Genomic DNA, 17,619 nt, shown 5'->3' with positions numbered 1-17,619 from the left:
ACTAGGGATGTCCCGATCAAGTTTTTTTGCTCCGGATCCGATCCCGATCATGTGATTTTGAGTATCTACCGATACCGATATTTCCCGATCTGATAATTTAATTTTAAATTTTTTTTTATTCAACAAACATGACCATGTTCACGTCTTAAACTCATACCGAGGCCTTAGTTTTGGTTTTAAATTGCATAATCATCATTCATTTATTTATTGTCACACAGAGCAGAAGAATTTTGCCAAAACAAACCAATAGTATCCAGCTGCAGAACGGCAGACCAGTCACACTCTCAGACCCAAACGTATTTCCTTTGATTTAATTATACATCAAATGATTTATGACATTAACTTTTCACCTGGATAACGTCAACATTCAGGGTGAATGTAATGTGAGAATTAAGATTAAAAAAATATTAAAAATGATTTGGGTCTGAGAGTGTGGCTGGTCTGCCGTTCTGCAGCTGGATACTATTGGTTTGTTTTGGCAAAATTCTTCTGCTCTGTGTGACAATAAATAAATGAATGATGATATGCAATTTAAAACCAAAACTAAGGCCTCAGTATGAGTTTAAGACGTGAACATGGTCATGTTTGTTAAAAAAAAAAAAAAAAAAAAAAAAAAAAAAAAAATTTTACATTTTTTTTGTCTATCCCGATCTTCGGAAAATCATGTGATCGGCCCCAATCCCGATCACGTGATCGGATCGGGACATCCCTAATTCCTACACCTCCTCCGTCTTGGACTACATCAACTCCAACATCGACTGTGTCACCACCATCAAACGGATTACTACATTAACCAATCAGAAGCCGTGGATGAACAGAGAGGTCACACAGGAAGACACACAACACTGCTTTTAGATCTGGTGATGCATAGGCCTAACCTGAAAAGGGGAACCAAGCGGGCCAAGCACAGCCACAAGCTAAGGCTTGAAGAGCACTTCAACAACTCCAACCCCCCGAAGCATGTGGCAGATTACAAACCCACCAACAACTCTCCCCAAACCACTGACCCCTCCCTCCCTGATGAGCTCAATAACCTCATAACCTTTATGCCCGCTTTGACAGGGACAATCAGGAGGCGCCCACCAAGGCTGCTCTCCCTGCTAACCTCCACCCCTCATTCTCTCCCCCAATGATGTGTGTACTGCACTGAGCAGGACTAATGCTTTCCGGTGGAATGCGCAGAGATTTTTATAAGCTCATATTTAGCTAATAACACTTTAAATCATTGGTAAACAAACGTAGCGCTGAAAATATAGACTTTGACTGCTGTTTTGATAGGCTCTTTACTCTTGGCTACATTTGAAACAGAAACACAATATCACTTAATATGGACTGTATTGGTCTATTTGTGACCTGAAATAAATCTCTGGCTTAAGAGGTTAAAAAAGGCAACAGGTCAGACCCAGGTCATAATAGACCCATCTCCATTCTTAGTGTCACTTCAAAGATATTAGAGAAAGTAATTCAGCAGCTTTATGAGCACATCAATGAGTCCAAACTGCTATACAAATTCCAATCTGGCTTTAGGAAGTCCCACTCTACAGAAGTCCCACTCTTTTATAACTGACTACAAAGTCAGCGCCCCCTCAATGGGGAGCGACGACGCCTCCCTTGCGGACCAGCTCAACACCTTCTATGCGCGGTTTGGTGCAAACAGTGGCACTGCTAGCCCAACGGCTAGTGACGTCACTGGTGCGCCGGCTGTTGTGGAGGGGGGGGGGGGGGGCATCCGCGGGGGGGGGGGGACGCTCTCTCATTGACGGTACACAGTGTGAGAAGAGCATTTATGCAGGTGAACACCAGGAAGGCTGCTGGCCCAGATGGTATAACAGGATGCATACTTAAGTCCTGTGCCAACCAGCTTGCCCCAGTGTTCACCGCCATATTTAATCAATCCCTGGCGGAGTCGGTGGTCCCTGCCTGCTTCAAGATGTCTACCATCATCCCTGTACCGAAGAAACCCTCCCCAACATGTCCAAATGACTACAGACCGGTGGCACTCACCTCTGTGGTCATGAAATGTTTTGAGAGGCTGGTCAAGGACCACATTTGTGCCTCCCTCCCCAGTGATATGGACCCTATGCAATTTGCATACAGGACAAACAGGTCCACTGACGACGCGGTCTCCCAGGTACTGCACAGCACCCTCTCCCACCTTGACCGTCAGAAGGGGGGCTATGTGAGACTGTTGTTCATTGACTACAGCTCAGCGTTCAACACCATAGTCCCCACCAGACTGGTGGACAAGCTGATCGAGCTGGGTCTGAGCTCCGCCCTGAGCGCCTGGGTACTGGACTTTCTGAGTGAAAGACCCCAGGCGGTCAGGGTGGGGGGTCAGACCTCCAACACCATCACCCTGAGCATTGGGTCCCCCCAGGGCTGTGTTCTAAGCCCCCTGCTGTACTCACTCTACACACACGACTGTGTGGCCAAGTTCAGCTCCAACTCCATAGTGAAGTTCGCAGACGACACGGTGGTGGTGGGGCTGATCTCGGACAACAACGAGAAGGCCTACCGGGAGGAGGTTGAGGTACTGGAACGCTGGTGCCAGGACAACAGCCTGCTCCTGAACATTGGTAAAACCAAGGAGCTGATCGTGGATTATAGGAGAGGACAGCAGGAGACACACACACCACTGATGATTAACGGGGCTACCGTGGACAGGGTGAGCAGCTTTAAGTACCTGGGGGTCCACATCTCAGAGGATCTGACATGGTCAACACACATAGACACAGTAGTAAAGAAGGCGAAACAGCGCCTCTACCACCTGAGACAGTTAAGGAAGTTCAGAGTATCGGGGAAGATACTCCAGTCCTTCTACTCAGGAGCTGTAGAGAGCATCTTGACTGGAAACATCACTGCCTGGTATGGAAACAGCACGGCACAAGACAAGAAGGCCCTACAGAGAGTGGTGCGCTCAGCCGAGCGTACCACGGGTATTGCACTACCTCCCCTGCAGGTTCGATACAACAAGAGGTGCAAATCCAGAGCCTGCAGGATAATGAAAGACCCTCACCACCCCAATAACAGCCTGTTCCAGCTGCTGAGGTCAGGCAGACGCCTGCGAACCCCAGCTACTAGGACAGAGAGGCTTAGGCTCAGCTTCTTCACCCAGGCCATCAGAGTCCTGAACAATGAACACTGAGTACCACTGTAACACTTTAGCATGAGCGGGCACACACTCAGGCCGCACGCACCCCACTTATTGCCAAAAGGAAAGGCCACTTTAAATTAGTATTAGCAACAGTAACAGTGTATTGCACTACTATTACTACTACTGTTAACTGTTAACTGTTACTCGTTATTGCACAAATTTATTGTTACCTGCTACCTGTTATTGCACAATTTTATTGCACACATTTTTGTATTGAATTCTATTATATGTTGTACCAATTGCACATCGTTGCGGGCAAGACCACCCGCATTTCATATCCGTATGCCGTGACAAATAAAACTCTTGACTTGACTTGACTATACAATCTGAAATGGATGTAGGTAAGCTATGTGGTATGATTTTAATTGATCTTAAAAAGGCCTTCGACACGGTCGACCACAGTTTACTTTCTAACAAACTATCTGTACTAGGCATAAGCCCTGCAATCCTGAAAGGCCATCTTTCCAAGGCTCAGCCTGTGACTTGCGGAGTCCTGCAAGGAAGTGTCTTAGCTTTTTATTGTTTTTAATTTATATGAATGACCTACAAGCTGCTTGTAATGTAATTATTTTTCTGTATGCAGACGATTCAGCTATCCTAGCCTCTGAAAAGGATTTGAATTAGCTGCCTGCAGGCCATTCTCAGTGAGGAATTGAATAACATTAAGATCTGGCTCACAGACAGGCGGCTAGGTGGCGCAGTGGGCAAGGCGCTCGCCACAAACGCAGGAGATGCTGGGTTCGAGCCCAGCTCTCGGCGTTGCTACCAGCTTGGCTGGTCGCTCATACTAATACAATTGGCAGTATTAGGGGGTGGGAAGCTGGTGGGTGGGGATCGGACGTTGTGGACAGCGACTCCTACAGGTCGGTTGGTGCGCCTGCACAGTAGAATCAGGAAGCGACGAGGGCGGCGTGTCCCTCCCACGCAGACCCTCGCTGTACAGGTGAAAAGATGCGACGGCTGCCTCCTCGAGTACCAGAGGGGACACGTGATGCAAGGCTTCGTCCACATTGCAGCCGGTTTGTGGGAGGCATGGCCTAACAGCGTTCGAGACAGGGGAGGGTAGAATTGGACAATGCGAAATTGAGGACGGGAGAAAAATAGAAAAATGGGGAGAAAAAGTAGATAAAAAAAAATAAAATATCTGGCTCACAGACAACAAGTTGTCTCTTCACATGGCCAAAACTGAATACATCTTATTCGGTTCCCAACCAAGGCTGCATAAAAACAGAATTAGCCTAATATTAGTCTTGGGGGCCAGTCCTTTCCTGCTAAAACCTCAGTCAGCTATCTAAGTTGCTATTCAGACAACAGCCGGGGTGGTGAAACTATGGCTTTAGAGAAGGTGAGTGGCAGAACAAAATCTCTGTCCAGGAAAGCTCAGTTTCTGGACGCAGCTAGTCTGTTAGACAACTCTCTAGTTTCATGTTGTTTTCATTATGCCATCTGTTCCATCATGGTATGGTGGCCTCACCAAAGTTCTAAAATTACAGGTCCCTCAGAATAAGCTAGTCAGGGTAGCGTTGGGGCTAGCCTCAGGAGACCATGTTGGTGAACAGCACCTCCAGCAGTTGGGCTGGCTCCCTCTGGAAGCTGGGTCGGTACCACTGCAGCTTAGTATGGTCCATAACATCTATTACAACAGGGCCCCCAGAGTACCTCAATGATTACACTCGTTCTCACCACACAAGAGCCAGTATTGCTGATCTGTGCTCGCCTAGGTTCAAAACCAACATGGGTAAATGTTCATTTAGGTTTGGTGGAGCGACAAACTGGAATATGTTGCCTTTGCCGTTATAAAGAGTACAAGCAGCCGGCACCTTTTTAAGAAAAAGGTCAAAACCTGGCTCCTTGAAAATGTTAAAGCTCAAGAACATATATGATTTTATTTTATTTTATTGATGGATTAAAAAACACACAACAAGGATCCAAAGGATAACATGAGAAAGAGTAAAACCCTTATTTCCGTCATGGTCCCAGGGCTGTTAGGCCACAACAAAAAAACACGACAATAACACAGCACTCATACATTTAAAACATTATAAGACTATCCTAACGCTAAAATTGTATACCCCACAATAACTAAAAACTGACAATAACACAAAACTCATACATTTAAAACATTAAAAGACTAACCTATTGCTAAAATTGTATACCCCACAATAACTAAAAACTGATTGGAAACCCATTCAAACTATAGGGGGCTATTCTTCTATTCTGTCCATGAGCCACTTCCTGACGCTTCTCTTGAAGCTGTGGAGGCTCAAGCTCTGCTTGATGGGGAGAGGCAGCTTGTTCCAATCCTGGGCTCCAGAGAAAGTAAGGGAGCATTGGCCCAGTTTCGATCGGAAAGAAGCAGGCTTCAGGTTTGCTATGCTTGCTCTAGTTCTGTGGTTGTGGGATTCGTTGACCGGGGTGAAGTAGTTTTGGAGGTATCTAGGGGACCTTTGGTTTATAATATTGTGCACTATGTTCAGTCTGAGCTGGGTAACTCTGGCCTCTATAGGAAGCCAGTTTAGCTCCTGGAAGTGACTCCTCCCTATGTGGGTGCGAGGGCCAAGACCCATTACCACCCTTACTAGCTTATTTTGGGAAACCTGAAGCTTCTTTTTTATGTTCACTGACAGGCCCTCGAACCACGATACGCTACCATAGTCAAAGTGGCAGAGTACTAGGCTATTTGCTAATAGCCTGAGGCTATCTCTGCCAAGGAGGTTGGCTTTCCTAGCTAGGTACCTGGTGCGGGCGTTGACTTTGCCCAGTACTTGGGAGGCCATAGCCTCCCCATCTAGGCTCCCGTCTATCATACAGCCTAGATACTTCGCTTTTTTTTGCTGTTTTATATATATTGAATATTATGTACCGATGCCATTTGTTGTATTGTTTTATATGTCTGAGACCAAGGACCACAATGGAAATAAGTACATGACTTTATTGTGCCTATCCTTGATGTTTTGCTTGAGATGCACGTCATGTGTTTTTGTAACTGAATGTCAGATTAAATCAAATCAAAATCAAAATCAAAATCAAATGGGAGGAGGCTTGAGAGATGCAGAATGTTCAGTATTTCACCAGGAACTCATCTGCCACAGGCCTCTGAACTATTATTATGACAAATCGTTCTTACTGTAGCAAAACATTCTGAGAAAGCAATAGAATTTGAAGCAATGATTTGATTCAGGAGTCAAATAAAAGCCAATTCTCTGTTCCATACGATGAGTTCCCAGATTATATAAAAAAAAAATATATTAAATTTAAATTAAATTTAAAATGCATTTTCTGAAAATATATCTCAGTATGGAACACAACTTTAGTATACTTTCTGAATACATACAAAGTATACTCTCAGAACATATACTTAAGTATACATTTTCTTTTGACTTGGTTACATCAAATGTGTCTGCATGTGAAATATCTGCCATTATGTCATGCCCATGTACAGTAGCTCCATGCAATTGCATTGTGTTATCCTTGCAGGTCATTTAGAGGTGTGTTGCTGTTATATTATCCTTCCAGGACATTTAGAGGTGTGTTGCTGTTATATTATCCTGACAGGACATTTAGAGGTGTGTTGCTGTTATCTTATCCTCGCAGGCCATTTAGAGATGTGTTGCTGTTATCTTATCCTGGCAGGACATTTAGAGATGTGTTGCTGTAATCAATAACAATGCACTCTTGATTGGAAAACAACCTATAAGATTCCCTAGATGGGAAAAGCAAGGCATACACACATTAGGAGACGTTTTCAACAAACAGGGTTTTTGTAGTTTTGATGAGATATGCAAAAAATTTAATCTCACCAAGTCCTCATATTATTTTTACGCACAGTTATTGGCATGTTTGAAGGCTCACGGTGTTCCATTAAGGATACCAATTGTACACCACAGATACCACAAATTCTTCTATGAAAGAGAGACATCGAGAGGTTTTGTTTCAGATTTTTATCATCAATTACTAACGGCCTCGTATGAAACCCTACATCTAGACTCAATCTGGAGGAGGGATATACCAGACCTGGAGATAGACTTTGACTGGCAAGAAGCCTGGGCAAATGTACGCCTTGCATCAAGGAACCCGGACCATCAACAAATCAATCTTAACTATATTCACAGGACATACTTAACTCCTATAAGACTGAACAAAATGGGTCTTAAACAAGACTCCAAATGCTCCTTATGTACAAATGGGGATGAAGGGACATTTATGCACATGTACTGGGACTGCCCACCAGTTAAGATATTTTGGAAAGAAGTGACCCAGCAATTGTCAAATCTCTTAACTCTGGATATACCTGTACACCCCTCTGTATTACTGCTGAATGATGTCTTTGAGCATGCAGTACCTCCACAGCTAAAGAGATTGGTTTTATCCGGTATCACAGTGGCTAAAAAGCTGATAGCATCACGATGGTTTCAACCGGAAAAAATGTGCCGTAAGGTCTGGATTCTTACATATCTCGATGTGATTTATCAAGAAATATCAACAGCTAGAATTTTGGGTCTCAATGAATCCAAAATGACAATGTGGTTAGAAGTGGTGGAGAGAATAAAAGCCAGCATATAATGGTAGTGTCTGGTTAGGAACAAATTATAATGGTTGGATTATCCAATGGGGGGTCCGGGAGAGGGGGGTACGAGCTGGAGCATATGTGTATTTGTATATCCTATTGTGTGTTGTCATGTTTGTTTATGTGTTTGTTTAAAAAATAATAAAAAAATAAAATAAAAAAAAAAAAAGAGATGTGTTGCTGTTATGTTATCCTTCCAGGACATTTAGAGATGTGTTGCTGTTATATTATCCTTCCAGGACATTTAGAGATGTGTTGCTGTTATGTTATCTTGGCAGGACATTTAGAGGTGTGTTGCTGTTATGTTATCCTGGCAGGACATTTAGAGATGTGTTGCTGTTATGTTATCCTGGCAGGACATTTAGAGGTGTGTTGCTGTTATGTTATCCTGGCAGGACATTTAGAGGTGTGTTGCTGTTATGTTATCCTGGCAGGACATTTAGAGGTGTGTTGCTGTTATGTTATCTTGGCAGGACATTTAGAGGTGTGTTGCTGTTATGTTATCCTGGCAGGACATTTAGAGATGTGTTGCTGTTATGTTATCCTGGCAGGACATTTAGAGGTGTGTTGCTGTTATGTTATCCTGGCAGGACATTTAGAGGTGTGTTGCTGTTATGTTATCCTGGCAGGACATTTAGAGGTGTGTTGCTGTTATGTTATCCTGGCAGGACATTTAGAGGTGTGTTGGTGTTATCTTATCCTGGCTGGACATTTAGAGGTGTGTTGCTGTTATCTTATCCTTGCAGGACATTTAGAGACGTGCTGTTGTTGTGTTGTTGTCCAATGACATTTAGAGTTGTGTTGCTGTTGTGTTATCCTTGCAGGACATTTAGAGACATTCTGTTACCATGGGAACCCACTGTGTAGGGTGTCAGCTGTCACTCCTGCTGCAGGTCCCCATCTATTTACACAAATCCTGCCCTTCTACCAATGTGGTACCTCTCCGTTATTCACAGCCGCGATGTGATTCTAATGGGAAACACCACTCAGTGTAAGAATGTATACATGTTATCCCTCTGCTCTCAGACGGTCCAAGAATAGGAGTGAACATGGATAACTCTCAAATCCAAAAACTAAGAGTGCTGAAACTCAAAACGTGTGATGTCATCAGATATAAAGTCAACCTTTTTGAAACTGAGAGCTACTTCAAGGGTACTGAGCAGTATGAAGGGCTTCTTGTTGGATACAAACGTCCTGAATAACAAAGTTGCACAGATCACCTTTTAAAACCCTCTAAAGACAAAGTTTCGCCTGGACATAGTGTTATATTTAGCCAATTCTGAGCTTATTCTTTGAGTCAGTATCAACTGTTATACCTTTTATGATTATGGGGAACCTACCCTTTATTTCTGGTGCAGTGTTTTGAGCCTCCATGTGAAATATGGTGCAAATACACCTTTTCCTCAGTGAGTGACAGCCATTTGTTTGGATATTGTTCTGGGCGTTTTTTAGCAAACAATGTGAAAATACATACGTTTTCGTTTTGCCTTCAAATTTGGACCAATATCTCCCTGCAATTTACCCCCCCTCCTCCACACACAAACACACACACACACACACACACACACACACACACACACACACACACACACACACACACACACACACACACACACACACACACACACACACACACACACACACACACACACACACACACACACACACACACACACACACACACACACACACACACACACACACACACACACACACACACACACACATATAGAGTGGCTCTCCTCCTTTTCTGTTGTGGGCTCCTATCAATGTCCCTCTCTGCATCTTATCCAAATAGCATAGTTACACACATGAATCATCAACAGGTAATTTTCATTCAAGCTGCACAATAAATTATATAGTTGTCAGATCACTTCAAATCATAGCTTAAACGCTTCAAATCCTTCATGATTGTTATCATGACTGCCCCAGCTATCTGGCTTAGAGTCCTTTTCATTTATATCATCCTCAACAAGTTCCAATGCTTGTTGAACATTATACCACTTTGTATTTTTGCCATTTTATTATAAAACCAGGGACACACGCCTCTCTCTATACTCCGTTACGCGCAACCAGTGCGTATGCCTGTCTGACGGCAGAGCGCACAATAGGAATTTTACATTGGTTCTCCCAGCCCACATGACAATTTCTAGCATTTCCATTGGCTATAGCGACAGCCTTATTTCCGCGCACTGCCACTCAGTTTTGATAACCTCGTTCCCAGCTTTATCTCGAGAGATAAAGCCTGGTAAAGCACTACGGCCGAAAGTGGGAATCAGGTAGGAAGTCCCGCCCCTGAAATCACGACACGGTGCTCATGAAAATGTATTCCCCCCAGAAACAACCTCGTTATCGATATCGCCTCCCTCGACAGGCTGACAGACCTGCTTGTTGTTTGTTTCGCTGGGGACTATAAACAGATCAGGGGGTGCCCGGAAACCGGAAAGCCTGTAGCCGGTATTTCTGTATTTCCGATTCACATTTTAGGAGGCATAGCTTTACCAGCCTACAGTTTTGATGAAGATAATTTTCGCCATCAGTGGTGATTGGTCAGTTGTAGACTGTTCAGAACCGGACGTGGTCCAAGCGAGCGTCATTTGACAGGCCGCTCCGTCAAATGACACCCGTCGGATATATCATCATGTAACTCGAGAGTCGAGACCCGAAGCAGTGGCACACAGCTGGTTGAGTGTGGTGGCGATCGAAATGCTGCAAATTCAACTTTCAAATGGTGCATTGGATGATCCTCGAAAAAGGCAGCCCCGATCTGGTAGACGAGCGCAAAGTGCCGCGATGTGCGCGTGCGTGAGTGTGTGGCGGCCCGTCGGCATAAGAGGTTAACGTGTTCATCACCTCAAAAGCCCCGTTTTTCAAAAAACAACAGGGCTTTTGAGGTGATGAAATCACTGCGCCCAGGCAGCAGTGGTTCGGCAATTTCTTTTTATAGATTAAGATATATCTGCTTAGAAAACGAAAATGTCTAATTTATTTTTGTATTTCTCCACAAAAATTGAGAAACACTGCTCTAGAGGACTTGATTAGAAATACAAAACAATGCATTAAAAAAAAAAAAAAAAACGTACAGATGTGTTCCATAGACTCTGTTCCCGTCTCACCATGTCCATACATGGTCCTCTTCCTGTTCCCGCCTCACCGTCATTCTACCCACCTGTGCCTGACTACACACCTGCCAGCTATCATCCCATCACTGATCCGGGATAAGAGGCCTGCACTCCCTCCACTCCTCGTCCGAGTGTTGTTTACGCCTCCCGTGGTATTAGGACTCTTCTCAAGACCTCTAGATATAATTATATCTCCTAGTGTAACGTGTGTGCTCTGTTAACCTGGATCATACTAACCTCTGTTCTTTGACCTCACCCCTCCGGCCTGCACTCCACCTACGGACCCCACCAGCCTGCCCCCCCTGGACCTCACCTGTCTGTCTCTTCACCAGCCTGCACCTCACCTACCCACACCGTCTGTCCGTCTGTCCGTCTGTCCGTTTGTCCGTTTGTCCGTCTGTCCGTCTGTCTGTCTGTCTGTCTGTCTGTCTGTCTGTCTGTCTGTCTGTCTGTCTGTCTGTCTGTCTGTCTGTCTGTCTGTCTGTCTGTCTGTCTGTCTGTCTGTCTGTCTGTCTGTCTGCCTGCCTGCCTGCCTGCCTGCCTGCCTGCCTGCCTGCCTGCCTGCCTGCCTGTCTGTCTGTCTGTCTGTCTGTCTGTCTGTCTGTCTGTCTGTCTGTCTGTCTGTCTGTCTGTCTGTCTGTCTGTCCGTCCGTCCGTCTCACCACCAGCCTGCCCCCCTGGACCTCACCTACCCACGCCGCCTGTCTGTCTCTCTATCCTAAACCGCCACATTCTCCTGTGCCTGTGTTCTGCTCGTGGGTTCTCGAGACACCCCATAACAACTACAGTGCCAAACACAGCTAGCATGGGCTTAGAGGGAGCAGCCACACTGATCCATCCCAGAACGGAGAGAAAACACATTAAACCTAGCTTGATTATTCATGTGTTGACACTACGACGTTAAAACCTGGCTCCCGTGATCATGTTTATAGAGACAACAGCTTTGCTGACGAACACAGACGACAATGTATTAATCTGATCCTAAAGGTTTATCCTCTCCAAACAAATCTGGTGGAGACGCAGCTGCCCAGTCCCAACAAACTGACACTCACACTGAAAACCTATTAGAAGACAGACGGACAGACACAACAAACCAACGCTGAAAACCTATTAGAAGACAGACAGACACAACAAGCCGACACTGAAAACCTATTAGAAGACAGACAGACAGACACAACAAACCAACGCTGAAAACCTATTAGAAGACAGACAGACAGACAGACACAACAAGCCGACACTGACACTCACACTGAAAACCTATTAGAAGACAGACGGACAGACACAACAAACCAACGCTGAAAACCTATTAGAAGACAGACAAACACAACAAACCAATGCTGAAAACCTATTAGAAGACAGACAGACAGACACAACAAACCGACACTCACACTGAAAACCTATTAGAAGACAGACAGACAGACACAACAAACCGACACTGAAAACCTATTAGAAGACAGACAGACAGACACAACAAACTGACACTCACACTGAAAACCCATTAGAAGACAGACGGACAAGGGCAGCTGGGTGGCGCAGCGGACTAAGCGCTCGTCACCAATGCAAGAGACACTGGTATCGAATCCGGCTGTCAGCGTTGCCTCCGGCTTGGCCGGCCGTCATACTGGCTCGATTGGCAGAGTCAGCGGTAGGGAAACCGGTGGGTGGGTCCGGGTCGTTGTAAACAGCGACTCCTACAGTTCGGTCGGGGCGCCTGCACAGCGAGGGAAGGATCTGGAGGGAGGTAGTGTGACGTTCCACACGTTACACTCTCCCAGTGAGAGTCCGCGCTGCCAGGTGAAAAGAAGTGGTGGGCTGGGTACACATGTGTCGGAGGAAGCATGTGATAGTCTCCGCCCTCCCAGACCGACGGTAGGGGGTAGAGTGCGCAACAACCAGGGAGGGGATTGGGAATTGGCATAACGTTAAATCATAATCATTAAAGAAGACAGACAGGGGCGGCTGAGTGGCGCAGTGGGCAAGGCGCTCGCCACTAACGCAGGATATGCTGGTATCGCGCCCCCCTCTCTGCGTTGCTACCGGCTTGGCCGGTTGTTCATACTAACACAATTGGCAGTGTTAGGGGTGGGAAAGCCGGTGGGTGGGGTTAGGACGTTGTGGACAGCGACTCCTACAGGTCGGTTGGTGCGCCTGTACAGCAGAATCAGGAAGTATCGGGGGCAGCGTGAGCCTCCCACGCGTTACTCCTCGCCACTGAGAGATTGCGCTGTTCAGGTGAAAAGATGCGACAGCTGCCTCCTCGTGTACCGGAGGGGACACGTGATGCAAGGCTTGGTCCTCACTGCAGCCGACCAGTGGGAGGCATAGTCTAGCAACGTTCGAGACAGGGGAGGGGAGAATTGAAGGGAGAATTGGCGAGGCGAAATTGGAATGGGAGAAAAAATTGAAAAATAAGGAGAGAAAAAGTTAAAAAATAAATAAATAAAAAGAAGACGGACAGACAGACAGACACAACAAACCGACACTGAAAACCTATTAGAAGACAGACTGACAGACACAATAAACGTGCCTGGTCCTGCAGCAGGAAACTGTTTCACAGCTTGTTATTCAGGTCAAGGTACAGTACAGTATGAGAAATAAGATCTTTAAATACCGTGGTTATGGTTTCTGCACACCATGCATGCAGTAGAAATAACGTGGTTATGGTTTCTGCACACCATGCATGCAGTAGCAAGGGGAGGGATGATGTAATGAATCCTCTCTGTGAGTTCAAAGCTGCTATAAATCTGCTGGGACTCTTTGATGCTTTGAATAAGTTGTCTGGCCTCAGGATTGCATCACTGTTTCTCACTGTCTCCTCCAATGTCTCTCTATCTGTCTCTCTCTCTCTGTCTCTGTCTGTCTGTCTGTCTGTCTGTCTGTCCGTCTGTCTGTCTGTCTGTCTGTCTGTCTGTCTGTCTGTCTGTCTGTCTGTCTGTCTGTCTGTCTGTCTGTCTGTCTGTCTGTCTGTCTGTCTGTCTGTCTGTCTGTCTGTCTGTCTGTCTGTCTGTCTCTCTCTATGTCTCTCTCTCTCAATGTGTGTGTGTCTCTCTCTCTCTCTATATATATATATTTCTCTCTGTCTCTCTCTCTCTATTGCTCCGGTAGGAAAGAATCTTTCTCTCAGCAGGTGCATAACATTACTCTAATTACAGTGCCTATGAAGTGGTGTGCCCCTAATCATCAAAACATACATGCATTACCATTAGCATAAACAATAGAACTTCCAATATGTCGGTTTTGGTTTCTACACAATCCCTCCTGCTTGCTGTTATCAAAGCAGAATACGGTTGTTGTGTTGTTATTTAGAGAGGTAGGCAGGACAATTAACTCATTCAGCGCCGGAGCTTAATCCGCGAGATGGCGCTAGAACGCCACCGCTTTGATCAATGGGGGGACTGCGAGATTTGCGAGTGCTTAAAATATATCTTAAATTATAGCTATGGGTCTAATACACCCGTCGATTATCAGTGAGTTGCTTCCAGTTAACATGTACAAAACGGATTGTTTTTTCATCAGTACATTTCCGTTTTATACCATTTTGAATAAGAGTATAGTTTTGGTGATTTCTAGTAATCCCAGGAAAAGACACGATAATAGCCCTTTAGTGGAATACACAAAACACGTTGTCATTTTTCACCTGATTATCGAATCTTCCTGAAATCAACGCTAGATCATCATTATTATCCTTCCTCGTGCAAGAATCAATGTACATAATGTATATACACCATACACTCTGTACATAGATACACCATACACTCTCTTAATGTAGATATATACACCATACACTCTCTTAATGCAGATATATACACCATACACTCTCTTAATGTACATAGATACACCATAGCAAATAAAAATTGCCTGAAAAAACTGTAAATTACAGGGCTGTGTGGTCATGGAATAACCTTCCAAGTAACATTATTTCTATCAGAAAAGCATGTTTTAAGAAATAATCTCAGAATCTACCTACATTCTTTAGTTTAAATAGAATGAACATGATTGTGTTATTTTCTGTCTTTGAATAAAAAAAAATTATATGACCAATGAAATTGATTTAATCTTATTGTTATTCGGATTATGGATTGCTGGATTATTGCTTGCTTGAGTATGTGTTTATGTTTTATGTTTGTGTATGTCTGTCTTGGACCCCAGGAAGACTATCTCGACGTCAAGGCATCCAGCTAATGGGGATCCTTTTAATAAACAAATAAATAAATAAATAAATAAATAGACTCTCTAAATGTACATAGATACACCATAGACTCTCTAAATGTACATAAACTCTCTTAATGTACATAGATACTCCATAAACGTAACTCTTTATGTGGTGTTATAAGAAGAGCTTTCAGTGTGAGATATAGAAAGAGATATAGAAGATATATATAAAAGCGCTATATAAAAGCAATGATCATTACATTTACATTTACATTTAGTCATTTAGCTGAACGCTTTTATCCAAAGTGACTACAAGTTCTGTACGACAACTCAGCAGGAAGGGTACAACTCTATCAGCTGAGTAACAATGTTCATCAAAGTTTTGAAACTTGAGTGCTGCAGTGTTAAATGCATAGTAGTAGAGACATGTTAGTATATTAGGAAGAGTGTATGATAGTAGGACAGTAAGAAGGTTAGTATTTAAAAAAAAAATATATATATATATATATATATATAATATATATATATATATTGAAGTGTGTCTTTAGTCGACGGCGAAAGATTGGTCGGGTTTCGGCTGTCCTAACTGTGGTGGGAAGTTCGTTCCACCATTGTGGAGCGAGGACCGAGAATAGGTGGCTTCTCTTTGATGACCCTCCCGGAGCTCGGATAGGAGTGGGTCTGAGGCGGCCAGAAGATGCAGAGCGGAGAGGTCTTGAGGGTCCTCCTCTGATCGCAAGCTGACCGCGTCGTCCTCCTCCTCTTCACTCTCGTGGTCGTCGTACTCGTAAACCACTTTCTTGCAGACAGGCGTCCGTCTTCCCCCTCGACCTCCCCGGCCGCCTCCCCGGCTGCCTCCTCTCCCCCTGCCGCCCCGAGACGCGGAGCCCCCCGTACTGTGTGTTGTCGTGGCCACCGGTTAATTCGCGATTTTTATTGGTTTGTCATGACAAACCAATTACATAATCCAACATATGTGTAAAGAAACAACATATTCCAGTTAACATAATCCAACATATGTGTAAAGAAACAACATATTCCAGTTAACGGTATATGGAAGCTGAGGGAGGGCGGAAGCTGAGGGAGCGCGGCGCGGCAAGCGCTGCGCGGCAGGAAGGGGGCGGGCTAGCGTAGGGTCACGTGGGCGTCATGGCCAATCAGAGGAACCCGGAACCTGAGCGCCGTTGTAGAAGGGATAGAGGCGAACAGATCGCTAACGCTGTCGCGTCCCTGACGAAGATGGACAAGAGCACTTGGATTGGTCCCTGGACGTGGCCCCACACCGCAACCCGTGTCTGCTCCCGGCTGCCCTTGGGGGGAAGGATGACGGATCAATCGCAGATAGGAAATTTCATCGGTGACCCAAACAATTAAATGTGTGTGTTCATATGTGTGTGTGCGTGTGTGTGTCTGTGTGTGTCCACCAATTTACAGTTTCTTCCCCTTCGGATGTATATATTTTTAATGATCTCTTTTTACTACACAGTTCTGTATATCTGTATGTCATGTATGTCATAAATGTCCTGATGAATTGAAAATGGGGGAACCCGATGTAAACAAGACGAAAGTCTTTTGGTCTTCATCCTCTTAGCAGTTGTTTTGTATTGAGCCGTACTGTATTGTACCCATTCTGCAATCTGTTAATAGAGTTTTCAATCAATCAATCGCCCATCTTGCATGTGTGTGTTCGCTGCATGACAACATTGCAGTGTGTGCTACGAATAAAGGCTTATTTTTTTTTTGTATCTACTTTTTCTCCCATTTTCTATTTTTCTCCCATCCCAATTTCGTATTGTCCAATTCTACCCTCCACTGTCTCGAACGCTGTTAGGCCATGCCTCCCACAAGCCGGCTGCAATGTGGACTAAGCCATACATCACGTGTCCCCTCCGGTACTCGAGGAAGCAGCAGTCGCATCTTTTCACCTGCACAGCGCGATCTCTCAGCGGCGGGGGTCTGCGTTTGGAGGGCACGCCGCCCCCGTCGCTTCCTGATTCTGCTGCGCAGGCGCACCAACCGACCTGTAGGAGTTGCTGTCCACAACGTCCGATCCCCACCCATCAGCTTCCCACCCCCTAATACTGCCAATTGTATTAGTATGAACGACCAGCCAAGCTGATAGCAATGCGGAGAGCTGGGCTCGAACCCAGCGTCTCCTGCATTGGTGGTGAGCGCCTTGCCAACTGCACCACGGCCACCTAGCCGCCCCGAATAAAGACTTCTTCAAGTCCAGTTGAATCTTTAATTGAATCTTTTTTAAAGGTGCATGAGGTCATTTTATACAGTGAGGCAAAAATAATGTTTTGTCCCCACATTGAAAGGCCTAACATGACGACTTGCATCATTAGATAGATCATTAGATTAGATCATTAAATACAATTGCGCTCATTGGACTTACAAGAGTCTCTGCAGGCTACATCAGGCTCAATATTATTAAAAGAATGCCTTTGTACAAAGAAATTGCATGATCTTAACTGTAAGTTGTATGTGATTAGCAGAACTCTGACACGGCAGTAAAGGTGAGAATTGTGTTTCCCGCGAGCCCAATTTCATTGGGATATCTCGAGGTGAGAGGTCAAGCGACTCCGTAAATGGCTGTATTGATTTTTACCCAATCGAATGGA

Source organism: Notolepis coatsorum (genome assembly GCF_963971535.1).
Source record: "Notolepis coatsorum genome assembly, chromosome: 18".
Lineage (NCBI taxonomy): Eukaryota > Metazoa > Chordata > Actinopteri > Aulopiformes > Paralepididae > Notolepis > Notolepis coatsorum.
The sequence above is the reverse complement of the archived record's forward strand: the minus strand, read 5'-3'. Positions refer to the sequence as shown.